This window comes from Pseudorca crassidens, chromosome 8, assembly GCF_039906515.1.
Source record: "Pseudorca crassidens isolate mPseCra1 chromosome 8, mPseCra1.hap1, whole genome shotgun sequence".
NCBI lineage: Eukaryota > Metazoa > Chordata > Mammalia > Artiodactyla > Delphinidae > Pseudorca > Pseudorca crassidens.
Window position 1 is genome coordinate 71,522,895 of NC_090303.1, and position 17,596 is coordinate 71,540,490.

Sequence of the window (17,596 nt, forward strand, 5' to 3'; positions counted from 1 at the left end):
GTTGAAATCTGACAAGATTTGGGCACACTTACTATTCTCAAAAGCTTTAAACAGTGGTTCTCAAATCTAGTTGCACTTTTAGAATCACTTGGGAAACTTTTAGAAAAACAATACTGATGTCCAGACCCCAAATCCAGAGAGACCTTTTTAATTTGTCTTTAATAGTACCTGGATATCAGCATTTTTAAAAACTTTCCCATGCAATTCTTTTGTGCATGAAGGGACTGGTACCGCTGCCTTAGAGGATTCAGGTTCGTGGATTTATTTTTACATTAACTTGCAGCAAATTTATTTAATCTGAAAGGACCCCTGATAACAAGATGACCTAGCGGGCAGACAGTATTATGGATGCCTGGATGCTTGTTCACATGCCTTGAATCTCTGTATGTCATGTGGATGCAGCCTTATGTTATCATCCAACAAGGAGGATTAGCTGGGAAAAATATGAACATATTTATCTCTATCAGAGTGGGAGGAATTACACAATCCCTGAAGTTTATCTTTGACATCTGGAGAATAGGTCACACAGTTTTAAGCCAGCTTTCCAGCAGAGGTGGAAACATCAGACAGACTGCTTATCTGACATACCCATAATGCTTTAACATACTGTGCTTTTCCCCACTTTTTTGTTCATTTGCACCGCCAAGCATGATGAGTGACAAAGACACACTGTTAGCATTTAAATATTACAATGCATCCCTGTCTTCAACATGGGTTTTCTTTCCATCCATCTCTCTTTCTTTTTCTCCATTCTACCTCATTTTATATCTTTCCCTCCTCCACTTTAAGGAGCTTTTATGATAATAAGGATTATTTTTAAATAATAAGTTTTAATAAGCAAGTGACACTGTGATGAATTCCTCCATATGATGTATGTAGTGGCACATTGCCTTACTCAAATGATTAATTAAAATTTATCATAAAAGAATGTTGATTTACTGAGACCTCTTTAATACCTCTGAATCCTCTGTTATGAGGGAAAATCACAATGATGTGCAGCAGCAAAGACATTAGTCTTTGAGTGAGGAATCCTTTGAGTTATGGACAGCTACAAGCTTCTCTGAAATTTGGTGCTTTTAAAGCAAGCAACCGAATGTCCTTTGGGGACCCCCTGACAGATTTCATAGGATTTGTTTCCTTTTTCTTTTGGGAAATATAGCACATACATCTAAGGGAATTGGGTAGACATAAAAATGTATCATTCTAATTATGTCTATATGGATGGAAGATTTATTCTAGTTCTTTGAAAATTTGAGTATATTTCTGGTGTTATATAACAATTACATGACACTGTATGAAATGGTACTGCCTTATAATGGATCCCAGGAGACAAAAGAAATATTGCTGAGGACAGGATTTCAGGCCCAGCAGATCTCATCTTTACCTGTCATCAACCCCATTGTTCTAACCAGTTGACTAGAATCCAGCCATTAACATTATCCAGGAATAAAAACCACAAAGTGATTGCTGTAAAAAAAAAAAAAATAGGAAAAGAAGGAATGGAAAAGTAAATATAAAGAGATGTAAACTATTGAGAGCAAGGATTAAATCTGGCTGAATTTCCTTAATTCTTATGTCAGGTATTTTAAATATAAGTCAATAGAAGGGGGCATGATCCTAGTATTATTAATTTATACAGAGGAGAGAAGGCTAGAACTTCATAACCTTTAGGTTGTGCTTCCTAGGTGAGACAAAAAAGTTACAGTAGGGCTTCCCTGGTGGCACAGTGGTTGAGAGTCCGCCTGCCGATGTAAGGGACACGGGTTCGTGCCCCGGTCCGGGAAGATCCCACATGCCGCGGAGCGGTTGGGCCTGTGAGCCATGGCCGCTGAGCCTGCGCGCCAGAGCCTGTGCTCCGCAACGGGAGAGGCCGCAACAGTGAGAGGCCTGCGTACCGCAAAAAAAAAAAAAAAAAAAAAAAGTTACAGTAAATTCAGGGTGCAAAATCAGTTTTACTGATTATTAGGCAAGTCAGTCCAAAGGGATGATCTAGTGTTCTATTTATTAAAGATATACCCTGAAGATATGACACAGAGACGGAGAATAATCAAGGGCTCCTCTGTTTTGGATACATAACATCATAATCATCATCAAGCATTAATTGATGTTTGGGTGCAGTGGTAATCACTGGTGTTCTGAACGGTAATGAAGAGGTATTAGACATATTGGAATAACAATGTGAACAGAAGGTTGAAATCTTATTTTCCAAAAGAAGAAACAAATATTCAAAAAAGTATAAAGGATGGTGCTGTAAGGTTGCAAGAATTCTACGTAGTATCCCTGTATTTATAGATGAAGCCAGGACATACTTGGATCAGAATTAAACATAATGACTAAGCCTCTAAACAGAACTACCTCTGCCTCCCATGCCCAAAGCACCTCTTGGTTCACATTTACAAGAAGGAAGACATAATACACTTTTTTTTTTTTTTTGGCGGTACGTGGGCCTCTCACTGTTGTGGCCTCTCGGGAGCACAGGCTCCGGACGTGCACGCTCAGCGGCCATGGCTCACGGGCCCAGCCGCTCCGCGGCATGTGGGATCTTCCCAGACCGGGGCACGAACCCGTGTCCCCTGCATAGGCAGGCGGACTCTCAACCACTGCACCACCAGGGAAGCCCTAATACACATTTTTAAGTACATGAGGTCATGGGAAAGTATTTTAATTTTTCACATACTTGTGATTTGGAAAAAGAGGGACTCATGCTTTTGCTGGAGTACAAGAGGAATTGAAGGAGGAGCAAAGGAGCATCTGGATCTCTTTTTCACTTGAAAAACCTGTAAAGTAAATGTCTTTGAAAGTATAAGTAAATATCCCTAGAAACAGAAACATAATCCTAAGGATAATAACTAATATTTATTGAATGTTTTTTATGTGCAAGGTGCTGTTGTTCTAGGCACTTGGCATAAATTAACTGATTTAATCCCCACTGCAGTCCTATGTGGTAGATATGTACTATTATTATCACAGATAATATCACTATTATTGTGATATATAATATCACTATTATTGTGCAGAAGAACTAAACCAGAGAGGTTAAGTAGCTAGACCAGGGTCACAGAGCTGATAAATGGCAGAGCTGTCATTGGCACCTGAGAATTTTGGGTTCAGATTCTGTGTACAAAAACCATTATACTAGAGTGCCTGGATATATTAGGGTGATTTTTTAAAAACGTCCTTGCCTCTGGCTAAGATTTTATCACAACCTTATAAGTTAGTTACTTTTTATTACGTGAATTTCATATAATTAAATGTTCAATGACTACAGTGAAAAGCTGAGCCTGTGTCAAAAAAACAATGAGATGATCATCAGCCATCAGAGGGCACATTTGTATATGGTTCTGGAAGCCTTTGGAGGGAGGGGGCAGGGTGGAGAAGAGGAGGACTAAGGGCACACAGCCTACCTGAATTTTCTTGGACTGTAATACCAGGTTGAGCCATAGAGAGTGTCAAGCAGACTACAGCTTCACAGATCAATGATAAAATTTCCTGGAGCAAAGAAGTTTGATGTGTACCTATGGGGAAAGACTTTATTGTTCAAGCTATCTGAGGCAGCAGGGCCCTCAGGCTATATAGGTTGGTTCAAGGACCAACACAGGACTGAATAAATGGGGCCATAAATGGCCGCTTCTGATATGTTTTCTCACTATATTACAATGACATTTATTCCAGGCTGTGCTCTGATCCAAGAGATCAGGGTAGTAGCTCTCATTCTCAGGACCATTATGAAACAAACCATTGTATCTATCATATATACAGAGATGCTAAAGGGTGAATTCCTGGTGTACATCTCTTCAATATAACTAGTCAGTGCTCTCAAATAGTTGGTGGGGAAGCTGCTGTAATTTGTCCAGAATAACAGCATCTAAAACCCTTTAGACAGGAGATAATACAGTTCCCCTTATCTCATAAGTTTCAGAAGTCAAAAGTTCTCTCTAGTGTTCAACCAATAACCCTTTGTATAACAAATGTTTTGTAATGCTCCTTTTTAATCTCAAGATTAAATTGTAGATACTATATCCTATGTGTAATATTAAAAAACCAATATAATGATCTGTTTTTATTATAAAAGAAAAACAAATGAAATAAATTTAAGTGAAATAATATGCATTGTAATATGAAAATAGTCATGACTACACAAGAAAATAAAATGAAGTTGTGGGATGCTTGCATCTATACATGGAATTCCAGACATGTGACTGTTCCAAATACAGGTTGATGCAGGTGTGTTGAATTGGTTATATTGGTGACTCAAAAGTCACAAGTGACATTGCTGTCAGGGATATGATTTTGTGAAATTATAAACAATTCTTTGTTAAAGTCCAGATAAAGCAAAATAAAATATTTCCACAATTTGCTTAGTACTGGCATTCCTGGAAAAATCTCTATAGGGAAAACTATGTAAAATACACTGTGCTTACTGTAAAATTTACTTAGATTCTAGGCTCAGATTATAAACAGATTTTTGTCTATGTAAATGACCAGCAGGACATTTGAAAGTCATGTGGGACGTAGAACAATTCTTGGTTGGTGTACTATAGAACACACAGCATTTTTGTCTCTCTCTCATGAAAAACAAGTGGTGCCCAGTCTTGTTATGACAACCCAAAATAGCCCATGCTTAAAAAAATTTCCCCTGTAGGATAATGCCACCACCCTGAGAAACATTGGTCTGGCTCACACTTGCTTCAATAGAATTTTAAGTCTTTTTTTTCTTTTTAATGGAAATAACGTAGTTATTCATCTACTCTCATGTACCAATGACTGCAGACTGTAGGTACTGCACACAAAGGTTATCGTTAAGGTCTTCTTTAACCTTATGAAATGCCAAGGAAGAAAAACAAAAATCTCTCTGTAAAACTGAAGTTGCTTTAAGAATGATTCAGTCATGGCAGGAGTGAAATTCATTTCTTAAAAAGAAAGTGTTCTTCAGTAAAAGTAAATTCCAGAAGGGGAAAAAAAAAGCCACAGATACCATCATGGTCATTTTGAAGGGCAAAGAAATCTAAACTATGGATTTTATCCAAAACAGAAGCACAAATGCAAAGCAGTTTTTCAGAGGGTCTGCAGCTCTTACACAAGATTATACAGTCAAGTCCAGATAGCATGAATCCAGCCACAAAAATCAACGTTACATATGTCCTGTCATAATGACCCACACATAAATCTCTTAAGTGCCAGACATATTGATAAATCCACCAAGCGCTAATGTTATCTGACTCTTTCACAGATAAGATGCCACATTTTTTGTGGAATCATATATTATTTTAGACAGGAATAAATTCCTAAAGGAAAAGAGGATAAGAAAATGAAGATAAAGTATATGCTATTAAATATGTTGATATTTCTTTTTTCTGCATTGTTTGAAAAAGCACAAACTTAGCAACCTTGCATTTTGTCAAAGTAGTTCTAAAACTTACGGTAATCCATGAAAACAAAATAGAGAATATGTATGGGAGCTCAGGAAACACATATGTTCCAATGACTGCCTTGATAGACTATCAGGACAATGCCCAAATGGATAAGGACTTGGTCAGACACAAACAGGACAGATTTTCATGCTTTTATCTTGGCAAACATTGCTATTATTAAGAACTCTGTGAGGGCTTCCCTGGTGGCGCAGTGGTTGAGAGTCCGCCTGCCGATTCAGGGGACACGGGTCCAGCCACTCCGCGGTGTGTGGGATCTTCCCAGAAGGGGACACGGGTTTGTTCCCCGGTCTGGGAAGATCCCACACGCCGCGGAGTGGCTGGACCCGTGAGCCATGGCCGCTGAGCCTGCGCGTCTGGAGCCTGTGTTCCGCGACGGGAGAGGCCACAACAGTGAGAGGCCCTCGTACCGCAAAAAAAAAAAAAGAACTCTGTGAGTAAGATTTCTGAAAGGTTTAAGATGCAGATAGATGCTCCCCCAATATGTCATATATTGACATAGAGTAACCATATATATTTAGTTTACTAAATATAGTATGTCTTCAAATACATAAAACTTGTATTATTTTTGTATTCAACACAGTAACAAGAATTCAAAGAAGTGAACCTCTTGCACAACAATTAGAATATACCTACCACTACTGAACTGTTAATAAAATGTAATTAAGATTTTAGAAAGTGAACCTCGGCAGTCAAAACTCTGCACTTCTTAATAATTATTAGCCTTGTGTGGTACTCTATAATCATTGCAAAGGATACTGTCCCTGTGAGTACTGGGGAGTGATTTCTTTTGTTCACAGATATATCTGCAGAGTCTAGAACTTGCCTCTCACAACAGGAGTTCACAATACTTGTTGAATTTATTATTAAATATTAGTTGCTCGCAAGAGCCCCAGTGTCTTTAAGTGTATAATGCAATCAGTAATAAAATATACTTATTGTTGGGATCAAGTCAGATAATGTATGTGGAAGTAGCTTACCAACTCTATCTGAATTATTATTACTGTTACATGATGTTATTTTGATAACATTATTTACCTTTTAAAATAAACCCCCAGGTGTTAATCCATAAATGAGTAAAAGCCAAGAGTACTTGACTTCTCAGTAATGCAACACATATCCTGAAACACTCTCATCTTTTAATTTGCTTGATGTCTGGTGTCCCAGATTTCACTGGCCACTTCTCAGTCTCTTACTTACTTTTACTTTTTGCCCTGGAACTTGGGCTTGGATCCCCTTCTCTTCTCTCTTTACCCTTTCTCTTCTGGTGATACTGCTTATTACTATCACTTTATTCATCATTTACAGACTGAGGACCCCTCAATTATGCCCATTTCAAATGTATCCTCATATACCTATTTAACTGCCCACCTGACATTTCAAAAAGAATATCTCACAGGCATCTCAAAATCTCTGTGACTACAGCTGAATTCCTCTCTATCCCACCCCACCTTGCTTTAAATTTCATTCTACTTTCAAACTTCCTCAACTCAGTAGATGTCAGTAGTATCCACTTAGTTGCTTAAGCCAGAAACCTGGGCGTCATCCTTAATTTACTTTTCTTAATCCTCTGCATTGCCCCAGCCAATCTAGCAACAGATTCTTTGAGTCTAGATTCGAAATCTACCTCAGGTCTCTATTTCTCTATCTTTCTCTCTAGTACAATATGCTCTCTCTTCTTCCTTGGAGGGCAGCAATAGTGTCCAACTGGACTTCCTTCTTTCACAGTCTATTTATTTGCCAAGAGGAACAATTTAAACTTTAAATCATTTTTGTCCCCCTTTATGCTCTCCCGTTGTACATAGGATCTAATTCAAATTCCTTGATACTTCTTATATGGTTCTGATGATCTGACTGCAGTCTATCTTTTATAAACTTATTTCATGTCTCTCTTCTCTTCCATCCTCTGTTCTAGCTACTGTGGCATGCACTCTGATCTTTGAACAAACTGACCTTTTTTGTTTGTTTGTTTTAGGACCTTTATACATGCTTTTGCGTCTCCCTAACACCTCTTTAAATGGCTGGATCTTTCTCACACTTTAGCCCTCAGCACACGTGTCTCTCCTAAGAAAAGCACCTCTTAACTCTTTGTCTAAATTAGTCCCTCTCCTTGTTGTTCTTCATCACCGTACACTATGTTTTCTCCATAAGATCAACTGTGATTTGGAATGATGTATTTGTTTGTTTACTTACACAGTACTGTCCCTCCCTAACAGTAGCCTAGTTCCTTGAGGGCAGAAACGTGTCTAATTTTGCTATTACTTTCCTGGTACATCATGTCTGTCTTCTCCACAAACCTGAAAACTCTAGGACAGAAACTGTGTCTGATTTTGACCACTTGGCACCTAGCACAGGGCCTGTGTTTCCTTGTTGGATTTTTTTTTTTTTAACTGAAAAGTAACTTTAGATTATATAGAAGGAAATTCTTACCAGATCAACAACCTTAGATTAAAAGTAGCAGATTCAAACCTGATCATCTGACATGTATAATTGCACTGTATTTTTCTATTTACCTAAGAATGGGTCATTTCATTTGGTGTTCATTATCTTAAATCTTCATAAAATGATATTTTTAAAAATTATGCTTAAAATCCTTAAATATAAGAAACTTTCCATAAATAATTCTGACAACTGCCTGATTTCATAAAACCATAGTGTAGAAAACCTTTGCTGAACAATGAATGTCATTCAAAACTAAAAAGTTGTATGACTTTGATAGTTACGCTTACTTGTAATGCCTATAAAGAAAATATGAACTATTATGCTTAATCTCTATGAGTTTTATTCTGAATTATAGAGCAGTTTTGGAGAGCAGTCTCCCTTCATGAAAAGAAAAAGAAGGTGGATATTTTATTTACCCCTCAAGTTTTATTTATTATGGAGATGGTAGCACCGTAGATTCAAATACTGTGTACTGACTGTATTTCAGAACTTGATAACTTTAAAAATGGAGTTTGTCAAGCTTATGTTCAAGTGTTCAGTGGAGGATTAAATGCCACATTGTTGACCTAAGGTCTCATGAAAAATGCTACCCCTTAAATTCCAAAGGACTTAGAGTTGTAATTTGCAATTCAGCTTCAGCTATGTGTTTTGCTTTATTTTAAAGAGATAAAGCCTCAAAGCTTCCTTTGCCATAAATGTCCACTGACTTCATTACAATGTCATTGTTTTAAATCCATGCTTTGTGAATTACTGTATTATAGGTAAGATCATGTTACAACATGACAACAACAAAAGTCCGTAGCATTTCTGCTCACTGAACTCTGCTAAATGATGAACTGTGAAGGGATCCTTGAAGAATTGGTGACAATTTGCATAGGTGACAGAAGAGGAAAGAAAGAACCTTGGAGGTGGCAATGAGGATATGTTTACAGGTCAGTGCAAATACTGATCCACGTTACTCAGAGGAAATATGTGGGAAAGAAAAAGAAATAAGCCTGGCTGGGTAGGGAGACCAGTGAGGACCTTGAAAAGCAGGCAGAATTATTCAAACTTGATCCAGTGGGAGATAGGGAGCCACTGAAAGTTATTAAGCAAATAAGAAAGTGCTCCAAAATCATCTAGAATCCTATTTGTGTTATACATGGTACCAGATTTTGCTTTGAAAGAGGTCAGAGTTACAGACAAACAGAATTGCGATGCAATGCTTACAAAAGATGTATCTTTATCTGTATCTATAGAGTGAGAAGGAGAGAGAGACCTTATTAACACGTAGTAGATCCTCAGTGCATGTTAGCTCCTAGCCCTCTTCTCTAAGGCTTAGCATCTTTGGACTAGTTAATTCTGCTCCAGCAACATGGTCATTTTATCTAAAGTATGACAGCTATAACACAATACTTGCCATTTGTGTATCTCACAAAAGCTTTTAGTAAGAGAGCATCCAAACATGCATATGATTATCAAATTTCTGGAGACATATTGCCAAGAGAGATGTATTTTGTACAGGTCTTAACTTTCTGCCAACAGATGACTGGTAATTCTGTACTCATCACACTTTAAGAAAAATGTTGAATAATTGATGCAATTCAAGCATAATTTGGAGTTAATTAGATATCCAGTTAAGGTTCAGGTATACTTGGGAATCATTAAGGCAAATGAAATTTTCAGTTGTAAATAGCAATCTACCTAGACTCTGTTCCAAGTCTAGTGTTTAGGATTCTCACCCTGGAACGATCCTGAAAGTATAATCCGATGTGCAAAAATCAGAGGTTTTACGAATCATATCCATCCAGATAGGCTTTAAAACTCAAATCTATTTCCAGCCTGCCTAGAGATGACAGTGCAGTCTTGAATACAGTACTGTTTCCTGGGAAGATAGTGACCCAGTTGAGACCTAGAGGTCCAGTGTGGACAGGTAAAGGCTCTTTAAGAGTGACAGAATTGCCACCAGGGTGATGGTGACTAAGCAAACACAAGCCATCTCACCCTAGGATTGATCCAACTGCTCTCTTGAATGTCTCTCTCAACTATTTCAAGTTGTTGTTTTCTTTCTGTTACAGTACATCTGAGGAATAAGATGGCCTCCTGTGCTCAGGAGCATCTGTTCATTGCAGTCATTCACACTCGGTCTGGGGAGCAGGGGTTGTCAAGGTAGGTCTCCCTAGAGAAGGTGGAATCAGAGAAATGTTTGTGAGTCCACCTGGCAGCTCTCTCTCCTTTTATGAGTATCAGCCACAAAGCCTGGCTCTAATATTGCCAATATGTGTGAGGCCCGACTTCTCTCTCCAAAATCTGAGGGTGTTTGACTTCTGGTTGTCGGCTTTCACGTGGGTTTCCCCCTGCTGACATCTATGGGATGACTTCAGCCTCTGGCCTGTTCTGACAGCGAACTTAACCCTCTTGTTCTAGAAATGCTGCTTTCTCAACTTGCCAGCATTATTACTGACATAGCCAACCACTGCTATGTGTAAAATGGCTTAGTAGCGACAGCACTAAATAAAACTGCACCATAAACCATGCTGTGGCTTTGGCTGATACCCAGTGGCATGTGTATATTCTCAAATTACCAATCTAATCCAGAAATACTAATTGGCCAACTACTTTATGCCATCAGTGCTGGTTACTCCATGGTGTACCAGTATGCCTTCTGGCTCTTCAAAGGTCATTGACAATATTTAAGAACTGAAAAAAAAATCATTGATTCCAAAATATTAAAAAGAAAAAAGCCCAGAAAAATTAAAAATAATAAATGGGTTTTTTTTTACATCTTTATTGTAGTATAATTGCTACAATGGTGTGTTAGTTTCTGCTTTATAACAAAGTGAGTCAGTTATACATATACATATGTTCCCATATCTCTTCCCTCTTGCATCTCCCTCCCTCCCACCCTCCCTATCCCACCCCTCTAGGTGGTCACAAAGCACCGAGCTGATCTCCCTGTGCTATGCACCTGCTTCCCACTAGCTATCTATTTTACGTTTGGTATTGTATATATGTCCATGCCACTCTCTCACTTTGTCACAGCTTACCCTTCCCCCTCCCCATTTCCTCAAGTCCATTCTCTGGTAGGTCTGTGTCTTTATTCCCATCTTACCCCTAGGTTCTTCATGACCTTTTTTTTTTTTTCTTAGATTCTATATATATGTGTTAGCATAGGGCATTTGTTTTTCTATTTCTGACTTACTTTACTCTGCATGACAGACTCTAAGTCCATCCACCTCACTACAAATAACTCAATTTCATTTCTTTTTAATGGCTGAGTAATATTCCATTGTATATATGTGCCACATCTTCTTTATCCATTCATCTGATGATGGACACTTAGGTTGTTTCCATCTCCGGGCTATTGTAAATAGAGCTGCAATGAACATTTTGGTACATGACTCTTTTTGAATTATGTTTTTCTCAGGATATATGCCCAGTAGTGGGATTGCTGGGTCATAGGGTAGTTCTATTTGTAGTTTTTTAAGGAACCTCCATACTGTTCTCCATAGTGGCTGTACCAATTCACATTCCCACCAGCAGTGCAAGAGGGTTCCCTTTTCTCCACACCCTCTCCAGCATTTATTGTTTCTAGATAAATGTTTAAATGTCTACCAAAATTAACATTGTTCCAACCTCATTAATTGTTAAGGTTTATTTCCATTAAAATTTCATGACCATTGAAAACTATTTGTTATTTAGATTATTTCACTTTGCAAGAATTCCTGGGTGTGCATTATGACACTGTGGAGAATTTAGCACCAATCATAAAGTATTTGGCTTATAGCCAAATTCCAAAAACAGAATTATAAATATCTTTAAAATTTTATAGTAAAAATAATCATTTTAATGAGCCATAATGTGGCTCTTAAAATTTAACATGTTTCAAATGATGTGAGGCGGTGCTTCTAAAAAGTGTCTAAGTCCTACAGTGGCCCTAAGGCAGCTCTGCTTGTCGTGCATGATGTTAAGAAACAAGGGTGAGCAAAACTGTACCTGCCTTCAGGGAACTCACAGTTAAATGAGTAGTCACAGGCACTGAAACAAACACATAAAATACAAGGTGATGTGTTAAGATACATAATCTGGCCAGGCAAAAATGAGTGTTATTAAAACATGATTCTGTAAAAGGTACTGCTTACTCATTCTGCTCATGCTGGACTCCAGAATTTCTGGGGTCTCTTTTGAGGCTGTCTCTGTATGTGGTTATGTAACATGGAATTTTATGGTGATCAAGAGAAGATTCCTTGAGAATTGTGGATCCCATACTTCAGAATGAAACAATGCATATGTTATTATACCTTAATATGAACATAAATTCAAATACCTGTAAAATATATATTGTGTACTCAGATACAAATTTCCCATTTTCCTCCCTGAGGGACTAATTTTGACTAAGAGCTTAGGGGAGAGCCTTCCCTCCCCACCCTCATGCATACTGAGGTTCTCTTTCCCAAGTTTTATTTATATTTTTCTGTGTTCCACATTCTTGCCCCACAGTGTTCTGTCCTGAAAATGTCACTTCTTTGTGTCAGGGTCTTCATTTCTATCTAAATATATTTTAAAGTATCTGTTATATTTCTCTAGGTTTGCTTCAATAATAATAAAGTAACAAACCGTGTCTTATTGAATACTTACCATATGTGGCCCTGTGCTAAACATACACATTTCAAATAGTTTTGATATCTTCTCAAGGTGAATATTATTATATCCTTTTTACAGATGAAGAAGAATAGTCTCAGATTTTATGTAACTGCTCATGGACATGTAGAAATATCTCAACCAAGATTCAGCTCCCTGATGTTAACTCCCACCATCTTTTCACTACAGGATACTTCTTTCCAAATCTTTATCACTTGTTTCTTATGGGATTGGCTTTTCAATATATTATATAGGGTGCCAGCTCCATATGGAAACTTCCAGTAACTATGATGTATGATAAGTCACCTTCCACTCAGTGGCTCTGCCTGCTGCATTTTGGCCATGATGAGAGTTCTTTCTGTGCATGAATTTCTTTTATGCTTTTAATACAGGGAGAGTTAAATAGATTTCCTCTGGACAGGAATCATTGTTTACTTGCTGGAGTCTCAGCTGGAGACAAATATTCTCCCACTGCAAAGTGTCAGGGCACTTCCTGCTTAATGCCATTAAATTATTTCTCATAACTGCAATCATAAGTCCTGTTGTTCAGTAGTATCCTTCCTGATACTAAATATACTACTGAATAATAGAGATAAGCCCAGAATGCTATGGGCACAAAAGGAGGAGACACGGATCCATGTGGTTCCTTTGTTGCAGGGTCCTTACTACTATTTACACATTATTCTAATTATTTGCTAATGTAATTGCTCAAAGTTTGTTTTAGTTGACAAGTCTTTATCAATTGATTTCTACAGCAGTCTGTTCCCTTTAATGCACTTTGCAAAATGCCTACTTCTATTTACTTAGTATTGAGGGGGGAATGGCTCCTTTCTAATCTGCATGCTCTGTCCTATGTCTGTTTTTCCTCTTTCTGTATAATCAGCAGTCTGTTTTCTATTTACTGCAGCAGTTGAAAGGATTATAATTTGTTCCCTTTAGTGGGAAGAGAAGCTTGCTGATTGGGATCATAGTTGAATATAAATCTTTTACAGGGCAGAAATGTGTTCAACATGTTTAGTGATTAAACGTTCCTTAGAGGGTGGTCTGGTTTATCCATTTTGTATTCAAAATCATGTGCATTATACAAAATTAGTTGATTATTAGGAAAACAATTAGTGTCCTACTTCCTACAATAGGTCAGAAAGAAAAAAAAATTTGGTAATTTCAATAAAATCAGAAAAAATCTAGAAAAAATGTACACTCATTTATTTTTAACTATCTTTTTGAACTCACATATAAAATTTCACTAACATATGTTGTTTCTGTAACAATATTCATCTCAAATCAATGGCGGACTTCATTTTTAATAATATCCAATTAAAATCAGGTGGAAAACAAAAATGCCTATTATTATCATTGTTATCTAATTGTTCTGAAAGCACTAATCAAAGCCATAAGGTATGAAACTGAAATAAGAGGTATAATTATTAGAAAGGAAATGCAAAATTATCCTCATTTGCAGATGGTATAATTATATACTAAGAAAAAAGAAGAATGAACTGAAAAACTATAAGAATTAATAGGAAACTAAAATAAATGTACTGATGCAAGAAGAATACACAGCCCCCTCATCCCATAAATGACCCACCAAGACAGGCTTTTTACTACTACTACTATTATTATTATTATTATTATTAAAGGTGAACTCTCAGGGATTCCCTCGCAGTGATGCCCTTGCTTTTGATGAATATGATGAAGATGGAGCATGTCCTGAGCATCAAGGCACAGGCACAAGCTCAAATTCTGAGGCCCTTCATCAAAGTTGTCACCATCATCCTAAAACTTGGCAATCTGACAGATTGAAAGCATGTTTTAAAGTAAAGATCTTGACACCACATTGGTACAGAAGAGGGTTTGATGCATCTGTGATGTTACATCCTTCCAGTTAGGATCCCAGTGAGCAAAGTAAACACATATTTAGGGTCCAATCTGTGTCTGCTCCCACTGACACTTCTGATAGCAATAGAAGCAACATGACCAAAGCCAAAACCAGAAGACATGGATCCAAAACTTCGGTGTGTTTGAATGGTTAGCAGAAAATAATAAATTACATGTTGCAGAAATAAAAGAAATCCACAACTGCATTAAAGACAGAAACACCACAATGTCTAAATCTCTGATTTCCCCAACCTGGGAGGACACTGAAGTTAAGAGATGGATGAAGGTAGGAAGTTGCAAGTGAAGTTCAGAGGCTACAAGAGGAGAGCAAACAATTAAAAGATGACCTTCCATATTAGTCAGCTCAGGCTGCTGTAACAAAATGCAACAGAGTGGGCAGCTTAAACAACAGACAGTTATTTTCGAAAAGTTGTAGAGCTAGAAGTCCATGATCATGGTGCCAGCAAATTTGGTTTCTGGTGAAGGCTGTCTTCCTGGCTTGTGGATGGCTACTTTCTTGATGTGTGCTCACATGGCCTTGCCTTTGTGGTTGTGTGTAGAGAGCGAATCTCTGGTGTCTCTTCCTCTGCTTATGAGGACACCAATCCTATAAGGGCCCTACCCACATAACCTCATTTAACCTTAATTATCTCTCTAAAGACCTATCTCCAAACACAGTTGCACTGGGGGTGAGGTATTCAATATATGAATTTGGTATGGGGGGGACACGATTCAAGTCCATAATAGCTTCACATGAGGAAAACAGTGCAGAGCAATAACTCAGCTTCTGCTTTAGTCACAGCTCCTTGCTCTAACGGTTTCTTTCTTTGCTATTGGTGTATTATAAAGAAAATCACCTTGTAGAGGTAGCATGCATAGAATGGAATGCTGGATTAAGGAATCTACTGTATCTTGAGGTTTAAATTTATCTTAGCCATATTTAAAAAGACATTAATGATTGATGATATCTCACAGGTCTTGCCTTAAAAATTACCCCTCCCTGTGCACAAATACACACACACACACACACACACACACACACACACACACACACACACACACACCATAATCCTTTAGACAGTTTAAAATGTGCAGTAAATTATTTGGTCAGCGGGAGGTGAATGTTCTTTATTAAATAACAAAGGGAACTGTAAATAATACCACAATGGAATATTGTAAAGGTAATTTTAACCATTTGTAGACCTTGGTACATGTTGCTGGATTACCAAGGCATTCTTACTTTTATTGGTGATGCTGACTTTGGGAACTGGAGTCCATCATGATATCCCCATCACAATGTGATCACATCCATAGAGGAATCCACCACACTGTTCATTAACTTCAGAGGTTTCTTTCCCATGTCTTCGATTTTTCCAAGCCATCGGTTTCATGGGACCAATGAACAGACTTTGAAATCAAAAATAATTGTATTGTGGCAATGTGAGATGTGAGATGTGCAAGTCATGAATGAAATGCATATAGTGCCTAATTTACCCAGTACACTGAAATCAGTCGCTGCTTTGTTCTCTTAAAGGGGACCAAACTATCAATAATTTACTGTTGGTTCACTTAGTGAAATTGAACTGTGATTCAGGGATGTTTAATGCATGTTTAATTTATTTAATGTATTTCATCTCACATTTTCTTGTAGTCACGGATTATAATAAATGCTGTGCCCTAAACTCCTGTGTCCTAATGAATGTAAGTGGGTTAAGCTGAGCATTGCCAGCTGAGAGCTCTGCTGGCCCCTTATCTCTACATTATTGTGGGAGGTGTGATTTATTTAAATGTTCAAAAACAGCTGTAAGGAAATGTTTTCCTGTGTAAATAAATAACGTATCATAGGCAGGGACATTTTCAGTAGCAGCATCAACTCTAGACTTTCCTTTTAATGGAAAAGAAACAGTAAGAGGCTGATCCTAACAAGCAGCACATATTATTTTTCCACAAATCCTCACCACCACTCATACTTCTAGCATACTTATCCTCCAGTTCTGATCTTTCTCAGATGGGCTTTAATTTTGAATCAGGAAGCATGAATCAAGCTGCAGAATGGTTAGGAGAGAGGGTAACCAGCTTTGGGTGGTAGAAGAAAGGAAGAGGAATCTGAGAAGCAGTAATTGAAAATTTGACTATGAATTTTTTTATGCTATAAGACTAAAGCAATTCTGTTTAATTATGTAGTATCTTAAGATAGAAAAAAATGAAAATAAAGCTCCAAAATTGAGTTCTTCCATTTTGAAACATTTGCTAAATGGGAGTGATTATTATTGTTATTACTTTGTCATTATTATTATTACTTTGTCGTCAGAAACTTGATTTTAGAATAGGCCTTTCAGTGAGAAAGAGATATATTACTTAATGAATTAACTGTATTTTCTTTGATTGACTTCAGCTGAGGGTATGAAAATAACTACTGAAAAATCTTTTTAATTTTATTTTACTATTTTTTATTGAAGTACAGTTGATTTACAAATTATATTAGTTTCAGGTGTACAGCTGAAACTATTGTGATTTTATGTTTTTATAGATTTTACTCTATTTAAAGTTATTATAAAATATTGGCTATATTCCCTGTGCTGTACAATATATCCTTGTAGCTTATTTATTTTATACATAGTAGTTTGTATTGCTTAATCCACTACCCTTATCTTGCCCGTCCCCCTCCCTCTCCCCACTGGTAACCACTAGTTTGTTCTCTATACATGTGAGTCTGTTTCTGTTTTGTTATATACAATCTTTGGTTTAATTTTTTTAGATTTCACGTATAAGTGTTAACATACAGTGTTTCTTTCCCTGTTGACTTATTTCATTAAGGATAATACCCTCCAGGTCCATCCATGTTGTCACAACTGCAAAATTTCATTAATTTTATGTCTGAGTAGTATTCCATTGTGTATATATATCACATGTTCTTTATCCATTCATCTGCTGATGGACCCTTAGGTTGCTTCCATATCTTGGCTATTATAAATAATGCTGGTATGAACATTGGGGTGCACATACCTTTTTGAATTAGTGTTTTCATTTTCTTCAGATATATACCCAGGAGTGGAATTTCTAGATCATATGATAGTTCTATATTCAGTTTTTTGAGGAACCTCCATATTGTTTCCCATAGGGGCTGCACCAATTTACTTTCCCAGCAACAATGTATTAGGGCTCCCTTTTCTCCACATCATTTCCAGCATTTGTTATTTGTAGACCTTTTCCTGACATTCTGACAG

The 17,596-nt window shown here is 37.3% G+C and overlaps 1 long non-coding RNA gene across 1 annotated transcript in view; it reads left to right on the forward strand.

The window, feature by feature from the left end:
* LOC137229211 (uncharacterized) overlaps window positions 1–17,596 on the forward strand; it is a 640,020-nt gene that overhangs the window by 267,026 nt on the left and 355,398 nt on the right. The window contains exons 5-6 of the long non-coding RNA XR_010945593.1: window positions 8,633–8,803; window positions 9,929–10,019. This is a non-coding gene — a long non-coding RNA (uncharacterized lncRNA). The remainder of the gene's footprint in view (window positions 1–8,632; window positions 8,804–9,928; window positions 10,020–17,596) is intronic.